The sequence below is a fragment of the Parasteatoda tepidariorum genome, chromosome 5 (genome assembly GCF_043381705.1).
Source record: "Parasteatoda tepidariorum isolate YZ-2023 chromosome 5, CAS_Ptep_4.0, whole genome shotgun sequence".
In the NCBI taxonomy this organism is placed as follows: Eukaryota; Metazoa; Arthropoda; class Arachnida; order Araneae; family Theridiidae; genus Parasteatoda; species Parasteatoda tepidariorum.
This window is the reverse complement of record NC_092208.1, coordinates 30615733-30623890: the sequence shown is the minus strand read 5'-3', so window position 1 is coordinate 30623890 and position 8158 is coordinate 30615733. Positions and strand designations below refer to the sequence as shown.

Below are 8158 nucleotides of genomic sequence, written 5' to 3'. Positions count from 1 at the left end.
TATATATATATACATATACATTTCTTTCATCTGCTTAATCTCACCAAAATTTGTTTGTGAGCCGTGATGGCTCAAGGAATAGAGCGTTCGCCTTCCAATGAGGTGAAACGGGGGTTCGAATCCCAACGATGGCTGGTCGATACGAATTCAGCATCCGGCTTGCATCGACCACAGTGCTGACTTAAAATATCCTCAGTGGTAGACGGATCATGGATTAGAGTCCCTTGCCGTCAGGCTAACCATGGGATGTTCACATGGTCTTCCTTTCCATGTAAAGCAAATGCGAATTAGTTCCATCAAAAAGTCCTCCACGAAGGCAAATTTCTCCCACTGCTTGATCCAGGAGTTCCCTTGTCTTCTGGATTGGGTTCAAAATTACAAGGCTACGGAGTTGAACATTAGTAGTCGTAAACCCAAACTTAGGGCTGATGTTCAACGACGGTTATAAAATACTTTTTTTTATCAGTGTATTGTAAATAGTTAGAAATACTATTTTAGGATTGATCAGTAATTTTGAATATTGACAGGAATAATGAAACTTGAGCAATAATTTTCATAAATAAAAAAAAAATTCTATAAAGTTGTCTTAATAATATTGAAAATGTTTTAATCCAATTAAAATTTAAATCTAAGTTATCTTCCATTAAAATCATAAGTTTTATTATATAGTAAATTTTTAAATTTTTACTTATTGTGTAATTTTTTTGTAATGAAAATTGCACTTAAAATTATTTTACTGTAAAATTACTTTTCATTAGGGCTTAGTTAATCTTTAAATAAATGCCTTCCGCATCATAAAATATTTTTCAATCACAACTTAACATGTAACTTAACATTTCAAATAAACTATTATATCATTATAAATGATGTATTTTATCAAAAAGGACAGTATTAAGTAGAAAAAGTTTGTAATCTTTTATTTTAATAAAAATACTGTTTTTGATAAACATTTTGTTATTTCTCATAATTTAAGATGATCCTAAGTTTAGCTAGAAATATTTTTTATTGAAATTATAAAGGATAAAATATAAAGCTTATATTTTTATAAGTAAGTGCGCATATTAATATAAATTTAACTTAATTGTAATTTTAATAACTTAAAAGCCTATTGCACAACCATCTTAAAATTAGTTTTCAGCGAATTTGATTGTTAATGATATAATATTTCTTAAATAACATATTCAGGAAGTGAAAGATAGAAAAAAAAATAGTTTAGAGCAACATATGTTACTCTTAGAGTGTTATGAATGTCAACTTTGTTTTTTAAACTTCGATCTGAATGGGTTATGGAACGAACGATTACTTTAAAAAAAGTTCTATGTTACATCAAATCAGTTTAGTTACATCATTTATAATGGGATTACCGAACATTCATCCTAAACAATTGGCATTAGTTTTATTGGACTTTGTTAAGTCAGCTTTCGGTTGCGTAGTACGTATGAAATTAAAAAATAAGATCTGTCATTAGTTTCTTGAGATGAAAACAATAAACAAAACAAAAAATTGATTGAATTGAAATTAATGACCTAATGGAGTAAACAAATCATATAAATCTTACAAAAACAATTCATTTTCCCATTTTAAGCAGCCTATCGATTCCCTATTTTAATCACGTGATTCCAATTCCCGAAGAAGCTGCTCGCGCAGATTTTCTGGAGTCTCCGCAGTGCAATGGCGGCTTTCTGGAGAACTGCAGATCAACTTGATATGCTCCGCCATTTTGGGAATATTTTAGGGAATGCATAAATTCCAGGAATTCCTTTGCAGCTATTTTGCTGACGGAAGAAATCTCTCTCTCAATAATTGCGAGTCAGTAATAATCTGAAGAGCAAAAATCTCACAGTCAAAACAAGTCAAGGTGAGACCCCATCTTTCCTATTCTCATGACTTATTTCCATGACTATGACCCGTTACTTACTTTCAAATTACGCGAAAGTTTCTTTTGACAATATGGTTGCTTATGAATTTATTGTTTATTATTGCAAATGTACTCGAAAAATGGTTATAACTGATTGGTTTACGTTTGTATTGAGTCTGTAAAATTGCGTTTTGATATGATTGTAAAACTGAACTATAATTTACAATAAATTTTTAATTATTTTACAAAATTTTTCAAAAGAGTTTACTGTAAAAATCATCAATAATTTACGTCATTGTACTAAATAATTAAATAAGTTATGACATTTAATTTAACTTCAAATTTATATAAGGTTGCGATTGACAATATGAATGCTTATAGATTTGTTTATAATGATCCATGTTCATTATTACAAACTAACTTTAAAAATTTATAAGTAACTAATTGGTTTCCGTACGTTTTGAGTTCGAAAAATTTTGTTTTGATATGATGTTTAAACTTAAATATGGTTTACAATAGCAAAGTGATAAAATAAAAATAATTATTGTACAAAGTGATAAAATAAAAATTAATTATAATTATTGTGCAATTAATCAATAATTAAAAATATTGTTCTGAATAAAAATTAGTTATGACATATAACTACTTCAAATTTAGATAAAGTTGTTATTGACAATATGAATGCTTATAGATTTGTTTATAATGATCCATGTTCCATTACCACAAACTAACTTTAAAAAACTTATAAGTAACTAACTGGTTTTCGTTTGCTTTGCGTTCGAAAAACAATGTTTTGATATGGTGTTGAAACTTAAATATGGTTTACAATAGCATTTAAGTTATTGTGTAAATGATTAAAAATTAAAGTTATTGCAGAAATGAATTACCCTTAACTTACTTCCAATTTACATAAAGATACAGTTAACAATATGAATGCGTGTGAGTTTGTTTAGAATTATCCATGTTCATCATTGCAAACCAACTTAAAGAATGATTAGTTAGTTTCCTTTCGGATTGTGTATGCAAAGCTGTGTTATTATATGATGTAAGTATGGTTAACAACTTAAGTAAGGTTAACATTAACTACAATAATTTTTTTTTAAATTTAAGTATCAATAACAATATTTTCTTAAATTCAAATTTTTATTTATGGTTAACAATTACTATCTTATGGTGAGATGTACATATGATTGTACTTGAGTAATGATTTATTTTATTTATAACAGTAAATAATTTCAGAGTGGCATTTATTGTCTTAAAATCGTACAGTCATGTCAAACTTGTAAAATTTTAATGAACCTCTAGCATTTAGTGTATAAATCGATATTAAAAATACTTTGCTGGTTAATTAGCTTTTAGAAATCTAGCAAATATTTATACATTTTTATATTTATACATTATATATGCAATACTTTTTTCGAATTCCTTTATTTTTGTTGTTGTTGTTGTTAAAACATCAAAATATATAATTAAAACTTTTAGTACCAGCATTGCCATTTAATTTATAAAAGAGATACAATTGATTTTATTTATAAGCACAAACAATTTTGGTGTTATTTAAGAATAATACCCCAAATAATAAGTAAAGTAAGTATATATAAGTATAATAAATAAAAAATAAAAGCTATTTTAATTGATATTCGTTAATTGCAATAGATTATATTATATTATATTATTAGTGCCGATGTAACATCTTATTTAATTAAAAATTAGTTGAATGTTTAAATAACTGTTACTCTAAAATGATAAATATTATTTCATTTTAAACGAAATTGTTTTCGTTACAATGTGTGTTTACATTTATTATTATTGTTTTAAAAAGATTTCAACTTTTCAATTCTATTTACTTAGCCTGTTTATTTTTTAAAAATATTTTTTTATAATCAGTTTTAGTTTAAAAATTATTTATTTATTAACCGATATTTATGCGCACAATAAAATGGTTATGTATTATTATTTCCAAAATCCAAGCTTTGTAAGAAATTAAAACTTAAAAAAGGTATTTCATTAAAAAAATATTCAGTCAACATATGCAACTAAAATAATTAAAAAAATTGTATAAATTATTATATAAAACGAGTTTTTAAAATTCTAAAGCAAGATGACGAATAAAACTTTTTACTCTTAATTGTTAAACAATTTATTTAGCAGTAAAATATTCACAGAATTTTAATAAAGGTCAAAAATTTTATGAGAATGTAAGAGCCAAGTACATGAGCACTGGTAATCAGCAAAATATTTACACTAAACAAAAGTATGTTACTGTGCTCTACCGTATGCTAAATCTTTGTAATAAAATATGAGTTTCACAATGAAAGCTTTTAGGATATTTTATTTGAAAACATTTTGATTTTGATACAATAAATTAACTTTAATTTTGATTATAACAATATATTTATCGCCTCGAAGCAAAAAAGACTACGAAGCAATGGTGGAAGTGGAAGGAGAAGAGAAACAGGCATTAAAAAAAGGGATTCTTAAAATTGAACTGAAAAAAAGTAAGGAAAAAAAAGGGGAAAAAATAGAAAAAAGTGATCAAAAGAAAATAAGAGTGAAATTGGAGAATTTTTGTGCAAAATGCAAGTAGAGGGGAAAATGTATGAGAAGGATGTTTTCGATTTGCACATTTTAATACATTAATCATATCACTTATTCATTGTCTCATCAAAATTTCGAGATGTAATGTTTTTAGAAAATAGTAAAATGTTTCACATATGTGATTTGAGCAGCATCAAAACATTTAAGTTATTTAGTTTGCTTAAATATGAAAGCTAATAAACTATAAAGTATAAATAATATTAATTACCAAAAACGAATACAAGGTAGTACATAAGGACTTATCTTCATATAAATTTTCTGAAATCTTGTCAGAATTCAAATCATTTGCTCTAAGTATTAAAAAAGAGAAAATTTAAAATGTTTTAATTTGACAATAATTATTATAAATGCTGCGGAACTTAAAACCATAAATATCATACTACGCCATCAGATGCGATTAAAAGGAGTATCAAAGAAATTCCCTTGGAAATTCAGAAAGATAGGGAGCAATAATTGTTTCAATTAGGTTTTAGGTTTAATATTTTAAAAATAATTTTAAACGCACCAAATTATTTTAGAAGTCAGTTAATGAAAAATCATCTTTTTAAATATAAAACTTCTTTAAAATTTGATTTCTCAAAATTTTTTAACTGATTTCATTCTAATTTTGTATTTTGCTATTTAAATTTACCTATTTCAAAATAAGATAACAATTTGTTTTTGCTATTCGAATTGTTTTATTATTAATAAAATTAATAAATGATTTATTACAAATTATTTTTTACGTGGAATTATCTTCGGATAAACGAAATTTATTATCGTGTGCAAAAATATTTCGATTCGCTAAAAAATGCTCGAGACAGGGGAGAAGTAAATTTAACATGAAAAGGTTCGAAGCTACTTTCTTGACCGAACCATGGGGACTATTTTTTTCTCCAAATTACAGCAAGATTGCGAGTCAAAAATCCATATCCGTTGAAATAAAGGTATGCTTATTCTGAAACAGTACCTTTTTATGTCTGATTTCGTTAATAAAATATCGTCTGCACAAACTAATTAGCGTATTTGAGGTCAACCAGCTCCAACCATTGAAATTGAGAATTAGTAGATGAAGATCTGATCATTAGAGCAAAAGTTAATCAGGATAGTTTTGTTTTTGCATATTATACAACAAAATCTGTTTTATATTTAATTTAGATTTATAAAGAATTATAAACTGGATGCTTAATATTATATTAAAAAATAGTTAAAAAATTAATGTTACTTCTAGAAAGAAGTAAATAATGAATGCACACTGAAAAAAAGTATGATCAAAACTACCAGAATATTGTAAAACTTACCATGTTTCTGGCTCAATTTGGATACCAAAAGCTAGGTAGTTTTTAACGAAGCTCTTTGCTAATGACTTTGGCAAAATTAACCATACAATATTAATTTATAATATGTGATGAAATTTATCGAATGTGCTAAAATTTGGTAATTTTATCATGATTCCTTAAGGCTTGGCATGAAAATCATTCATTCGGTTTTGTATATTTTACTAAATGTGGGGAAATAAGAACTATAATTTTTAAAAACAGAATTTCCAGTAATGGGTTACCAAACGAATGGTTTAAATACCAAATATCAAAATAGTAATTTTATTTTAGAAAAAATACTGTTTAAAAGAATTTTAATTGAAAATTTATTTATAAGCTAAAAAGAAAAACCTTTTACTAACACATAAAATATTTTTTGTAATTAACATAAAAGGATATTAGATGCTTCATCGGGAATTCAATTACTTAGAGCAAGAAAGTTCAAGAACTTATTAATTATCTTTTTGTCGGCCAGTTATTTAGTGAATAGCTATTCGAACTTCTGATGCGCCTGAAGACGATATTGCTCAGAATACTAAATTCTTGAAGTATTCTATTGAAGATGCTCCATTCCTTAACGTGGGTTGACTTGATCGATCGTTTTCTAAATATAGCAGGCGTCTTCGTTTTACGACGTGATTCTGAAATAGTGGACAACATATCATAAAAAATACCACATCGCCATTTTGTATTTAACGCTTAATCGTTTTCTCATACTAAGAAGACTGACTTTTAAACTAACTACACTGAAGTTCAAGTCATTTAAAAAAACTATCATGCTAATGGAAAAATTGTAATTAAATATTTCTTATAAGTGTAATTAATATCAATGACAAATAATATTTTAAAATAATTATTGTTATAACATAAATAATAAAATTTTTATTTAGCTCAAAAATTTTAAAACACTATTAAATGTAGTAATTTTTTAAAAAAGAAACGAATAGAAACATTGCTTTACCCTTTTGATCCAGAATTTTTATTAAAAATATTTTTCATACTTTTTTCATTATTTTGTTTAAATTTATGTCAAAATCAGTAAGTATAATTAATATTAATAACAAAGAATATTTTAAAATAGTTATTGTTATAATATGAATAATGATATTTTTATTCATTTCAAAAATCTTAAAGCACTATTAAATTTTGTATTGTTTTTAAATAAATGAATATAAACATTGTTTTAACACTTTGAGGCTGAATTTTTATTAAACTTTTTTTTCATACTTTTTTTATTATTTTGCATTAATTTATTTCAAAATAGCTGAAAAATAATATATTTAGCTTTCTAGTAATTTATGGTTATAAAATACAGCATGAAACAACGGTGTCTCCCTTTCTAAGGGAAAATTTTCCAAACACGGCTCACTTTCCAAACAACAATTTTTCCAATTTGCACTTATTTGCAGAAATATAGAACTTATTCATACAGTTATTCATCATTGAAATTTCTTTAATTCATGAAATCTATTATTGATAAATTTTCAATATGAAAAAAAAAAAAAATTCAAACTACTTTTTTCAGATTTTTCATTTTAGTACAAATATAACTCCGATATTGTAACAGATTTTGTTTTTTAACTATTAGACTGTTTTTTATAATTAGAAGATACCAAAATATATTTTTGTTTGTAATTAGAGAGTCAGAAAAATATATAAAGGGTACACCGGTGTCTCATTTGCATCAATGGTTAAAAGGTTACTTATACATTAAAATGATTTTTCACGTATTTTATTTAGCTTTATGAAGTTGGAAATGATTCTTGTTAACTTAAATGATTAATTATGGCTATTTTTTGTGCTTTTGGGGGCTAAAACATTAAAGTAATCCATGTTTATCAGCATGGATAAGGTATGCTTAGTTGGGTTTGCTGTCGTTGATTAAAACTTTAAAGTAATGCATGTACGTACAATCACTGGGATTCGAACCAGGTTCAACTCATTGGGAGGCGAGTTCTGTATCCTCTAAGTCAACACGGCTCAAACAAATTAATAAGGCTTTTTTTTTGTATAGTTGATAACCAAGAGTTTGAAGTAGTCCTTATTTACGTAAATGAATCAACTATTCTTAAGTTCTGCACTGCCGATGACTGATACATTGAAATAATTCTTGTTATCTACGATGCAAAAGTTTTTGGCGTACAGCTGCTACAATTTTTGGCATTGAGGTAAACTAAAAATTTTTACAGCGTATACATTCGAAGTTTTTATTTATTTTTTCACTTCTATAGATTTATATATTTTTGTTGTTTTTTACAGACATATTTCCTTCCGCTTTAATGTTTCATAGCAAAACTAATTTATTAAAAAAACAAGCACATTTTTCTCAATATCTTTGCACCAATTAACAATTGTAATTTTGTCAATTATATATGATTTTCTTCACGATAACTGCAGTTTTGTA

General features: G+C 25.8%; 1 protein-coding gene across 3 annotated transcripts in view; it reads left to right on the top strand.

Moving 5' to 3' along the window:
- Nucleotides 1–8158, top strand: part of LOC107449342 (Synaptotagmin 1) — a 68470-nt gene that overhangs the window by 12298 nt on the left and 48014 nt on the right. The window contains exon 1 of one of the 3 annotated variants that reach the window (XM_016064842.4): nt 1638–1858. The exons of 1 other annotated variant lie outside the window; for it this stretch is intronic. The gene's annotated coding sequence lies outside the window, so the exon portion shown is untranslated. Of the gene's footprint in view, nt 1–1637; nt 1859–8158 lie in introns of those variants that run through there. One more of the 3 variants, XM_016064838.4, reaches the window with a different exon arrangement.